The sequence below is a fragment of the Pinus tabuliformis genome, chromosome J (genome assembly GCF_031772625.1).
Source record: "Pinus tabuliformis cultivar Carrire ecotype Pingquan chromosome J, CPIR1, whole genome shotgun sequence".
Taxonomy (NCBI): domain Eukaryota; kingdom Viridiplantae; phylum Streptophyta; class Pinopsida; order Pinales; family Pinaceae; genus Pinus; species Pinus tabuliformis.
The window spans coordinates 1,510,934,750-1,510,947,481 of record NC_142295.1 but is presented as its reverse complement, the minus strand read 5'-3'; the positions used below and the strand labels follow the sequence as shown (position 1 = coordinate 1,510,947,481).

The following is a 12,732-nucleotide window of genomic DNA, read 5'->3' as shown; positions in this document are numbered from 1 at the left end:
GCTGGACTCAGTTATAACTATGTTTTTCAATAGTGATATGAATTTTAGGTTTTTATCCTATGAAAAAATATTCTTATTAATATAAATTTCATATTTATTTAATTTGGCTATACAAATTTTTCCATAATAGGCCTACTATATGTTATTATTTAGACTTATTATATGTTCTCTTTAGTGCCTTGACATTTTTCTTCGGACTTGCGGGGATACATACATAAAAAACAACACAATAGGTCTCATAAGGGATTTACAGGTCCCCAACTCAAGTGCGGGAATGGCTCTGTACAGTACAGCCAATTCTACTCCTGGACAAAAAACAAGAACTTCAGTTTCGTTCATCACAAGATTTTCCTTCTCCATAACAAATGTGAAGGCCTTATCACATCTAATAACCAGAATGTGGACTCAAGTTGCTTATCCTTCAAAAAGTTTATACATATTATGTTACATCATAATAAGTTTAGTTTCAATGAAGTTTTCATTTTTTAAACAACCAGTAAATACAATACATTTTCTTTCTCGACAACAAACTTTTTCCTTCTCCGTCTCGACAACAATTTTTTCCTATAAACAAAATATTATTTTAAATATCCACTGTAACTTTCAGTTAGCTGCTTTGAAATAATACATAACATGGTAACATCGACCAATAGTCAAATAGTCTGAAGTTGACAGCGCCAGAAATTAATGGAGAAAAATTGAATTAATGCATTGACTAGGTTAATTGTTCTTCGTTTAGATCATATTGACGGATGAAGTAATTGAATTTTGCATTTGGCATATTACAAAGATGATAAGATCCTTTGAGCATTCAAATCTTCATGAAAGCTACATCGACTAAGATATATCATGACTAATGCAACAATATTATATTACAAAATTATATATGTATCGAGTAATTCTTCTGGAATTCTATGTTTTCTATTACTGTATTGGAACTTTGGCACTCCCCGGTTCGACAGGGACTTGTTGCTCAACAACTGTCCTTGTTAATATCGCGAAGTAAAATAATTTGAATATTTAACTGGCTGCCAACCAAATAGTTTGAATATTTAACTGGCTGCCAACCAAATAGATGCGAGGTGATTTGCAACTTCTTCCCTTAAACACAGTAGCTGCGACACGTGGATTTAATCATCAGGGTGGCTAGTTGAATGTCAGCTGCAATTTAAAATTCAAGATGCCCTTTTGACACCCTCTCGAGCCCTTTAATAACAGTAAAATATAAGAGAGTATAGAAGAATTCTTTCCAGTGGCACCTTAACAAGTGGTTGAAGAATATTAATTTAATTTAATTCGTTTTCTTGTTTTGGAAGCTGAAAATCAAGACATTTCATTTCTCAAACTTTTAATCTAATTCTTTAGATTGTAGTTTAGAAAAAGAATATTCTAGACATATAAATCAAGACTGTCTCAATAATTTTTTATTCCTGAAAAAATAAAATTTTTCAAACCCAATTTTAATATAGAAATTATAAATATAACGATTATATTTTTAAAAATATAGATATAATTTTAATAAACTAATCATGTGATTAAATATTTACACAACCACATTAATAAATGTGGTATAAATAATCACTTTAATATTAAATATTAATTAATTTAATAATATTATTATTATTTATATTAATATTTTAATATTAACTAATATAATTAATATTAATATGATTGTGCTAGTATATTAATACATCATTTATAAATACGTATTTGATAAAACCTTTAAGGTTACATCCTAGCAAAACTTATCCATATAACATGCTTTAGTTTATCTCTTTTTTATCTTAAAATTTTAATAAGTATCACCGTATTCTTTTTTTTCCTTCATTGATTAAAGAAAATATTATTTATTTTATCAAATTATTATTTTATATTCTAAATAGTTATTTTCACATGCACAAGATGCTAACCTTGATTTTCAATTTTAGTTGATAGGTGAACTACTAAAGTTTAATCTTATTAAGAATAATTTGAATATTTAAGTGGCAGCCAACCAGAGAGGTGATTTATAGCTTTGTCCCTTAAACAAAGTTGTTGTGATACATGAATTTAATCATGGGGTAGCCTATTGAATGTCAGCTACAATTTAAAATTCGAGATGCCTTTTGGACACCCTCTCAAGCCCTTTAACCATTGTACAAAATAAGAGAATAGACAAGGATTCCCTGATGGGGATGCTAACACAAAAACTGAAATCTTGCAGGTGTTTTAATGATGGCAATGTTAAATATGATGTCAAACCCCTCCTATAAATCCATTTTTCCGATAATTGTTATAATTTACATGTGTTTTTTTCGTATGGCTAAAGGATCAACAACCCTCAGTGTTCGAACCAAGCCATACACTTGGCCTCGCATGTAATGTGCATGGCATATCCATGCCCCATGTACTTGGAATCCCCTACCTAGGTCCCCTCAACTTAAATGTGTGTAATTAGGGATTGGAATTTTTATATGCTCTGGGATCATCAATAAGGTCATTCCATGGTAGATTGGTTACAGGAAGCGGGTTATGTTCATTTATGAGCTCATCATGTGATATCACCTTGGGATGGTTGAGCTATGGCCCAACCTGGACACTTGGCCCTTATCGTGTAGGTTCTATGGCATTCGTCTCATTCATTGTCCATGTCTCCTCACATCTACAATGTATTATATAGGCCTTAAGCTCCTTGCAGGGTGGTGGAAAGGTAGTTGTCTTATTGCTATGGTCCTAGTTGTTTTTCGACTCGTGGTGCATACGTCTCTATACAAATGGTGTCTAAAGCATACAGTCGCAAGAGTGTTCGAAGGTCAGTTACCACTCACATATTCTCAATTGGTTGCAATCGGACTATGTTGTGGCCATTCTCATTGTTGGGCTTCATAGTGTTTGTTGTCATTAGCACTCTCAACCTCACAACTAATTAGGGTTGTTTTATTTATCAACATTCTTTGCTCTATTTTTTCACAACACAGGGATTGGTCCGTCTTTTAAATTGGTCGTAGTTTTATCCCCGACTTCCATAAAAGCCTCTGACCCATCTAGGATTTCCTTTAACTTATCTATGCTTGTCTGTGGGCTTTGGTGATGCGGGAGCATCAACCAAAGGGAAATTATTGTAAATAATAGACATAGTGTCATGCATCAGTTTCCTAAATTCCAAATTAATTAGATATTCTCAAATAAAACTAGGAGAGCTTTTAGGCATAAAGGAGTGGATATGGACTTTAAGTGATAAGGAAAGCTTTTCTATTTTAGAATAGGAAAAAGACATAATAAAGCTAAAAAGATGCTTTTGCCATATGTATGCATTGCATGAGCTCTAGTTGAGTGATTTTAGGATTTTTAGAGCATGCTAAGTTAATAAATTAAAAAGCCTCCAAGGCATTGAGCAGGAGTGGGAGGAGTGAGTGAGGAGTGAGCAAGGTTTCTCCTTGGGAGCCTTCGGGCAGTTTGTAAAAGGGCCATGGATTTGCATATCTGGCCATGAATATAACTGTGTGAATGTTTGTTTTATGTAAATACGAGTATGTTGAATTCAGTGCTGTACGAGCATGTTTGTGTTTAATGAATTCCGAGATATGGTTCTGCATGTGGTGGCAGAAATTGATGTTATACAACTTGAATTTGAATGAGGTGCTGATGGCTCTTATTTTCCTATGCGCTATAATCATGTATATTAATCGTTGAAGGCTTGAATTCCAGTTGCATATATGTCTCTGTCTACACTTGGAATTATTGTGGCTTAATGGATTTACAATTTTAAAGCGGTCTTGATTCTTCAATGGCACATATGCTTGATATCGTAATTGTTCTGGCGATTTCCATTTGATGGTTTAGCGAAGAAAAGGTCTATGACTATAAGCCGCAACCTTGTGGAGATAATATATGCGGCGTAGTTCTCTGCTCATTGAAATATTCAAGCATCCGTTTCTGTTTGAATAAGAATCGATTCTATGTACTAACGTTATGCAGTTAAAGGGCGCATGGTCAATTTTATGACTATTCGTATGAGACTTACATCGTGGCATTATTAGTGCTCTGTTCATAAAGACTATGGCAGTTAGAAGGGAGTTATATTGTAACAGAGCCGAATTTGAGGAGCGATTTAATATAAACCTGTGTGTATCGCCAGACCCGATTGCAGCTCCGAATGGTCTCCTTACAAGCTCATTGACATGCCCATTTTTCTGTGCTAAATGAATTGGTGGTGTTTAAATTTTGGAGCAACTAAAGTGGATCGGAGTGGCTTAACAGAAGCGTATCGACATTGGGGAAGAAGGTTCTATAACCTGTTATACGTGTGCTTAATTGTGACATATATATATATATATATATATATATATATATATATATATATATATATATATATATATATATATATCGAACCTGGATGGAGGGAGCGGAGGTATGTATATGCCGTAGCCATGGTTAGCGATACATATATAAAGCGTTGCATACACATATACCGGCCGAGAGTAGTAAAGTGAATAGGGGATATATATGTGGCGATGAATATTGCCTATGGTAAGTGAAATATACGCATACGAGCCTTGTCCTTAATAACGTGTCGTGGGTATATATAATGGAAGCATATATATGTTGTGTGGACCATTACAACGGGGAGTTTTTGTAAATAGAAGCCCTCAAGAAGGATATATCGCTTTTAAGCATCTCCAAAGAGCTAGGGTTAATTAGTAAAGCATATGTGAATAAGATGTATTTTGTCATACATGGAGGATCCTAGTAGAAGTGGCCTGGGAGCGGCCTGGGCTGCATCAGGTGGTATCAGAGCAGGAATACTTTGTTGAAGATTTTCTTGAATGAGTATAGTCGAAAACTGAAGTATGTTTCTTTGAATGTGTGATGAATGATTTTTTATCTGATATGCAAACTACACAAGTGAACAGGATTGCAGAAGAGGAAGCAGGACAAGATCATGTAAGATCTTAAGAGGTGAGATTATTTTCCTGACTTGAAATTTGTAATTGAAGTTTATGGTTGCAGAAAAGTGGCAGTGAACCTGAAGAATCCAATAAGGAATTGGATAAAGAGGACAACTGAAGTGTTCTCTGGAGAGAGGAGATTGCAGAAGCCTAGAGGGAGCAAAGGTGTTGCTCAGGAGAAGGTTCCAGACAAAAGGACCGTGCTTACCAAAAGACTAAGTGAGGGGAGCTTAGGGAGGTAAGATTGTAGCCAGGAGGACTAGCTGTTGCAGAGGCTTGTTGCAAAAGAGAATCAACAGAGGTTGAAGAAAGTTGCAGATGAGAGAAGCCTGAAAGAGCAGTGGAGAATGCTCGAAAGGTTCTAGCAGAGGACCAATGATTACCAAAAGACCAGATCCAGAGGGAAGGATTGGTGAGGTAAGTGGCAGCAAGAGAGCTTGCTGTGGTAGAGGCTTCATGCAACTCATAGGTGAGGAACTTATGGCGAAGGAGATGACCACTGATAGTCATAGCAGAGGTTTAGGAAAAAGCCACGGTAGAGGACATAAGAAAGAGGATGCCAGGGTAAATGGAAAGAAGATGAGTCCAGAGGAAGTTGAAATGGAAGAATACATTTGTGAACCAGAACAAGGAGAATTTCTGGGAGATAGTGAAGATGAAGGCTTGAAGACTGAAACTTCAAGTAAGACCAAAGGGTCATATGGTTTTAAATCTGACAATTTGTGGATGTTTGCAGGTGAAAGACAAAGAAATGGGATGACTGCAGGAGTTCGAGAAAGAGAGATTGCAGTAATGAAGGTACAATTGCAGGTACTGGAAGAATGGCTACAAGAGCAGAAAGATCAAAATGGAAAATGGATCTTTCCACTGAAGGGAAAGAGAGTGATTTGGTGACAGTTGCAGAGAAGGTTGAAGCAAATTATGATTGCCTTGTTGAAAAAGGGACTTAGAGTTCTTGCGCCAGAGTTGGAGTTTGAAATTCCCGCATGCAGATATATTAAGAGAAAAATGTTGAAGGAAGCAGTCAAGACTGAAAAGTCTTGTGGTTTTAAAACTAATGAGTTGCGCATGTTTGCAGGTACAGAACAAGAAGATAAACAAACTTTAGAGTTTGTGCAAGAAGAGTTGAACCTGAAAGCTGTTCAGATCGATAATGAGTTAGCAAGATCTCAGAAGCAGATGGAGAAGAAGGAGTCTAATCAGGATGTTGAGGCAGAAAGAGAAGGACCAGCTGATGATTGGTCAAAAACTAGTGGAGGTATAGAAAATCATGTGAAATTTCCAAGGTCTACCCCTAATGAAGTTGTTGAATTGTATAGGAAACTAGATCTCCAAAGAAGAGAGTTGGAGAGACAGAGGACTTATTGGATGGAGAAACAAGGGAAGAGACTCTTTATGAATGACAATCATAAAGCTGAAGATGGTAAGAAGGAAGGACTAGCTAACAGTCTCATGGTGAAGGCAAATCAGCATACTGATGTGCTGATTGGGATGAAACAGCATACTGAGATACTGGCAGAGGGAAGTAAGGCACTGATGCCTTGTGATTTTTGTTTTAACATGTGTTTTGTGAATGCAGGTATGGTCGCCAGTGCTGAGAAACATTTGACTCAGCTGAACAGTCAATTAAAGGGGAAAGAAGTTCTCTGTTCCAGAAGACAAGAGAGGGTGGATGATCGGGTGGCAGTCAGAACAGAGACCAGCATAGAAGCAAGAAATCAGCAGCTTGAAGATTTATTGGACAAGGAAATTGAATTAATCAGAAGAATCATGCTGAAAGTGTCTCAGAAAAAGACATCAGCAAAGAAGAGAAGTAGCAGAAGCAGCAAGAGGAAGACAACAGAAGATTGCAAGAGTGCGGCTAGTGGAGCAAAGTAGCATAAAGTGTGGAGACCTGGAGAAGAACAACAGACAAAAGCAGCGGTAAATGGAAAGTTACAACACAAGATATGGGATCCAGGCAAACATAGAGCTGAACACATGATCAGGAGATCATGAAATTTTTCTACCTTGGGAGTATGATGTAGGAGCATCAACCAAAGGGAAATTATTGTAAATAATAGACATAGGGTCATGCAACAGTTTCCTAAATTCCAAATTAATTAGATATTCTCAAATAAAACTAGGAGAGCTTTTAGGCATAAAGGAGTGGATATGGACTTTAAGTGATAAGGAAAGCTTTTCTATTTTAGAATAGGAAAAAGATAGAATAAAGCTAAAAAGATGCTTTTTCCATATGTATGCATTGCATGAGCTTTAGTTGAGTGATTTTAGGATTTTTAGAGCATGCTAAGTTAATAAATTAAAAAGCCTCCAAGGCATTGAGCAGGAGTGGGAGGAGTGAGTGAGGAGTGAGCAAGGTTTCTCCTTGGGAGCCTTCGGGCAATTTGTAAAAGGGCCATGGATGGTTGTTTTATGTAAATACGAGTATGTTGAATTCAGTGCTGTACGAGCATGTTTGTGTTTAATGAATTCCGAGATATGGTTCCGCATGTGGTGGCAGAAATTGATGTTATACAACTTGAATTTGAATGAGGTGCTGATGGCTCTTATTTTCCTATGCGCTATAATCATGTATATTAATCGTTGAAGGCTTGAATTCCGGTTGCATATATGTCTCTGTCTACACTTGGAATTCTTGTGGCTTAATGGATTTACAATTTTAAAGCGGTCTTGATTCTTCAATGGCACATATGGTTGATATCGTAATTGTTCTGGCGATTTCCATTTGATGGTTTAGCGAAGAAAAGGTCTATGACTATAAGCCGCAACCTCGTGGTGATAATATATGCGGCGTAGTTCTCTGCTCATTGAAATATTCAAGCATCCGTTTCTGTTTGAATAAGAATCGATTCTATGTACTAACGTTATGCAGTTAAAGGGCGCATGGTCAATTTTATGACTGTTCGTATGAGACTTACATCGTGGCATTATTAGTGCTCTGTTCATAAAGACTGTGGCGGTTAGAAGGGAGTTATATTGTAACAGAGCCGAATTTGAGGAGCGATTTAATATAAACCTGTGTGTATCGCCAGACCCGATTGCAGCTCCGAATGGTCTCCTTACAAGCTCATTGACATGCCCATGTTTCTGTGCTAAATGAATTGGTGGTGTTTAAATTCTGGAGCAACTAAAGCGGATCGGAGTGGCTTAACAGAAGCGTATCGGCATTGGGGAAGAAGGTTCTATAACCTGTTATACGTGTGCTTAATTGTGACATATATATATATCGAACCTGGATGGAGGGAGCGGAGGTATGTATATGCCGTAGCCATGGTTAGTGATACATATATAAAGCGTTGCATACACATATACCGGCCGAGAGTAGTAAAGTGAACAAGGGATATATATGTGGCGATGAATCTTGCCTATGGTAAGTGAAATATACGCATACGATCCTTGTCCTTAATAACGTGCCGTGGGTATATATAATGGAAGCATATATATGTTGTGTGGACCATTACAACGGGGAGTTTTTGTAAATAGAAGCGCTCAAGAAGGATATATCGCTTTTAAGCGTCTCCAAAGAGCTAGGGTTAATTAGTAAAGAATATGTGAATAAGATGTATTTTGTCATACATGGAGGATCCTGGTAGAAGTGGCCTGGGAGCGGCCTGGGCTGCATCATTTGGTATTCCAGTACCTTTTCCATTTGACTCTGAAACTTGTTATGGTATTTACTAATCCTTGTCTTTACAAGTTGTGACAACTCTGTTACAATCATCCGAGTGGGATTGTGACAAGCATCATCTAGTCCTCCTCTTCTTCCCGACATATTCCTCTTATTCTACAGTTAAGTTTTCATTCCATATCCTAGTGGGATTGCACTCTTGGCGAGTTGATACTCAAGGTCATTTTCTATTTCTATGTGTTCATAGTCAAGTGGTTTTTATGAAGTTACTACCTGGCTCTATGCCAAAGATCACCCATTTGACAGGGTGGTGCTCTTGGGGCTTCCTCCTCAAGACAGTCTTTTTCGGGTGGGAATCAGTTGCGAATTTTTTTGAGGCTGCCCTTCTTGAGGTCATAAAGGAAATTCTAAATTTGGAAGCCAAGGAATTTGGAGATAACAAATATTTCTCTGACTTAGAGATAGGTGGAAGTAATTTAAAATTGGTGTCATATTTAGGGAAGTTTCGGAGAAGAAGACTTCATTTTCTTAACTCCATCACCCACCTTTGTCATATGGAGGTGTTGTTTAGCATGGTCATTCATGATAAGAAAGTTGATAACTACAAACTCTTTATTGGCCGGGAGGAGATTAAGAGAATATTGCAGGACATCAGATATAATCTTGATGATATAGTGGTAAGGGTGAGTCACGTGGAATGTTTCGTTGTTTCAAATTCAGAATGATCATCAGGAAGAGGTATCAGTCATTAATTCTACACCTCTCAACACTATACATGCAAACTCTGACCTACCTATGAACAACACCCATGCGAACTCTTCCCCGCATTTTCCAATCATCATCCTCAAATAAAATGTTCATCAAGTAAGGAGTTGCAGTTTTGAAGTTTGAAGGAATCTACCTGTTCAAGTGTTCTTACTTTATATTACTATATTTGTATGGTTTTTAGTATGTCTACAGTTCATACTCATCTATTTTTAGATGTGTTCAAACAATAGGCCTCTCGTTATGTTGTTAGGTAGTCACTCTTTGTAAAGTTTGTCGCTGGTGTTCTACTCTATGGATCTGGTATGGTGGACTCATCTTAATCCAAAACCACTGATGGAATGGAGAGCTCTCACTATAATATAATACGTGATTTTTTTTTATCATAGAAATATTTGGATGAAATTTACAAAAAAAAATGAAAAGAACATAGAAGGATCATTGGTGGAAGAGAATCCAAGCAACCGCTTGATAGGTGGTCAAAGAATAATAATTTAATTGAATTTATTGTTCTTTATTTTGAAATTGAAAACCATGACCTTTCATTTCTCAAACTCTTAATCTAATCCATTGGATTGTAACTTAGATAGAAACTATTCCAAGTATATCAAATCAAGATCGTCCAAACAATTTTTTATTCGTGAAAAAATAAAGTTCCTCAAACCCAATTCCAATATAGAGGATGCCTACGACATAACAAGAAATTAGTTGTATAACTTCTAAAGAAATATTTTTATTTTCATTTGATAGGAATATACATTCATAACTTAACTTTGCAAAATAATAAGAAATGGATATTTTCATGGAAGCCTAATCTAGCATTTTCAAAAATGTTATTTTTAATGATATAATTTTGACAATATAACAACAAGATGCATCTCAATGTTAATATCAATGTTTTCCATAACACATAGGGATAAATATTATTTTACGTTACTTCTAACATTCCAAGCCAATCACAAAAGAAAAAGACTAAAAATTCCAATTTTTAAACAAAGCTAAATAAAATTCATAAAAAAATAAGACTTAAAGTACATATTTATGTCGTAAGACGTTCCCCTATGAAATCAACTCTCCTTGTAGGTTATGTGTACATTCATGGGCCCTTGATTTAGATGTTAGATGATTAAAATAATTTCAGCCATCGGATTAGTTCAACTGGTATTAAGTTAGTTAGAAATTTAAATACAAATTATATACTCGCACAGATGAACCTCGCCCTTGCTCTGCACTACCTGGATCGCCATTGCTCAACACTACTTCCAGGTGCTTCTTCCTTCACAACCCATTTCCCTCCTCTGAGATTTACCGCACTCTTTCGGTGTGTGAGGAGATTTTGAGGGGTTTTCTCAATGTTGATCTAATTGGATTCCATACATTCGATTATGCGAGGCACTTTCTTTCTTGCAGCAATAGGATGTTGGGATTGGAGTATGAGTCGAAGAGAGGGTATATATGCTTGGGGTATTATGAGTGCACTGTGGGGATCAAGAGTATTCCTGTGGGCATACATACGAGTCAGCTTGAGGGTGTATTGAAGCTTGTTGATACTGAGAGGTGGATTAGTGAGTTGAAGGCAAAGTATGAGGGTAAGATTGTGCTTTTTGGGGCTGATGACATGGACACTTTCAAGGCATTCTTGCTACAATAGGATGTTGGGATTGGAGTATGAGTCAAAGAGAGGGTATATACACCTGGAGTATGAAGAGAGGGTATATACGCCCGGAGTATAATGGGCGCAATGTGGGGATCAAGATTATGCATGTGGGCATATATACGAGTCAGCTTGAGGCTGTATTGAAGCTTGCTGGTACTGAGTGGTGGATTAGTGAGTTGAAGGCAAAGTATGAGGGTAAAATTTTGCTTTTTGGGGTTGATGACATGGACATTTTCAAGGGCATAAGGTTGAAACTTCTGGAAATGGAACATCTTATGTATCAACACCCAGAATTGGTTGGTAAATTGGTCATGGTGCAAATTCTCAACCCTGCACGCGAGCGAGGTAGGGATGTTTTGGAGGTCCAGGAGGAGATATCTATCACCCCAGCAAGGATAAACGAGTCATTCAGAACTGAAAGATATCAACCTATTGAATTGGTGCAAAGACATCTTCTATTGTATGAAAGGGTTGCATATTACACAATTGCATAATGTTCAAGATGGTATGAATTTGGTCCCACATGAATACATTGTTTGCAGACAAGGTATTACAGAACTAGATGCAAGATTTGGAATCACATATGATAACCCTAAATAAAGTATGATGGTAGTGTCTGATTTTATTGGATGCTCTCCTTCTCTAAGTGGAGTTATTCATGTAAATCCCTAGAATATTGAAGTGTTACCTGATGCTATGAATACTTCCATTACAATGTGAGATGTTGAGAAGAAAATGAGACGTGAAAGGCATTTTAGGTATGTCAGCACTCATGATGTAGCCTTTTGGGCTCAGAGTTTCATAGGATACTTGCAAATAACCTGCAGAGAGAACTCTCGAAGCTAATGCTATAGGCTAGGATTTGCATTGGGATTCAGAGTGGTGCATCTTGATTCATACAAAGCTCTTATCGATCCATACACAGGTACAAACTTACATAGAACTTTGTCTTTGTATCATTGTTTGTATCAAGTTCTTTTTTCTTACAAATTTAAATGAGTGAGGGGTTTGCTCAATGCTGATATGATTGGGTTCCATACATTCGATTAAGTCGGGCACTTTCTTTCTTGTTGCAGTAGGATGTTGGAATTGGAGTATGAGTCAAAGAGAGGGTATATATTCCTGAAGTATTATGGGCGGACTGTGGGGATCAAGATTATGCTTGTGAGCATACATACGAGTCAGCTTGAGGGTGTATTGAAGCTTGTTGATACCGAGTGGCAGATTAGTGAGTTGAAGGCAAAGTATGAGGGTAAGATTGTGCTTTTTGGGTTTGAATTAAAGCTCTTATTGATCCATTTAATTACATTACATGCATGTTATATTCCTTTCTGATGATTAGTTTAGTTTATTATTTGACATTTCCTCCATGTTATAGTTGTTCTTTCCCATTGAAATATTTAACAAATCCCAGAGTCATTATGTGAAAATGAACATTTATATTCTGCTTTAGTTCCTATTGATATATGGTCATCATGATTTTCTTATATCTTTATTTTTGCAGCTAACGTGGAGGAAAAATGTTGACCTTCTGGTAGATGTTGGACACAGACATCACTTCTATTGGCATCTGGAATGCCAGAAATTTCATGACCATTTTCACGTGTTCTCACACTAATAGGAAATCTCGAAAGAGAAATTGTTCTCATAGCTTCTCAGGCTAGAAACCCTCTATTAAAGGCTTAAGTTGTTTAATCTAGAAACATAGTTCATTCGATATGGAGGTTGTCAAAAAACCATCTTTTTTGAAA

General features: G+C 36.7%; 1 pseudogene; it reads left to right on the top strand.

Moving 5' to 3' along the window:
* Positions 1 to 12,732, top strand: part of LOC149233190 (alpha,alpha-trehalose-phosphate synthase [UDP-forming] 5-like) — a 36,110-nt pseudogene that overhangs the window by 10,171 nt on the left and 13,207 nt on the right.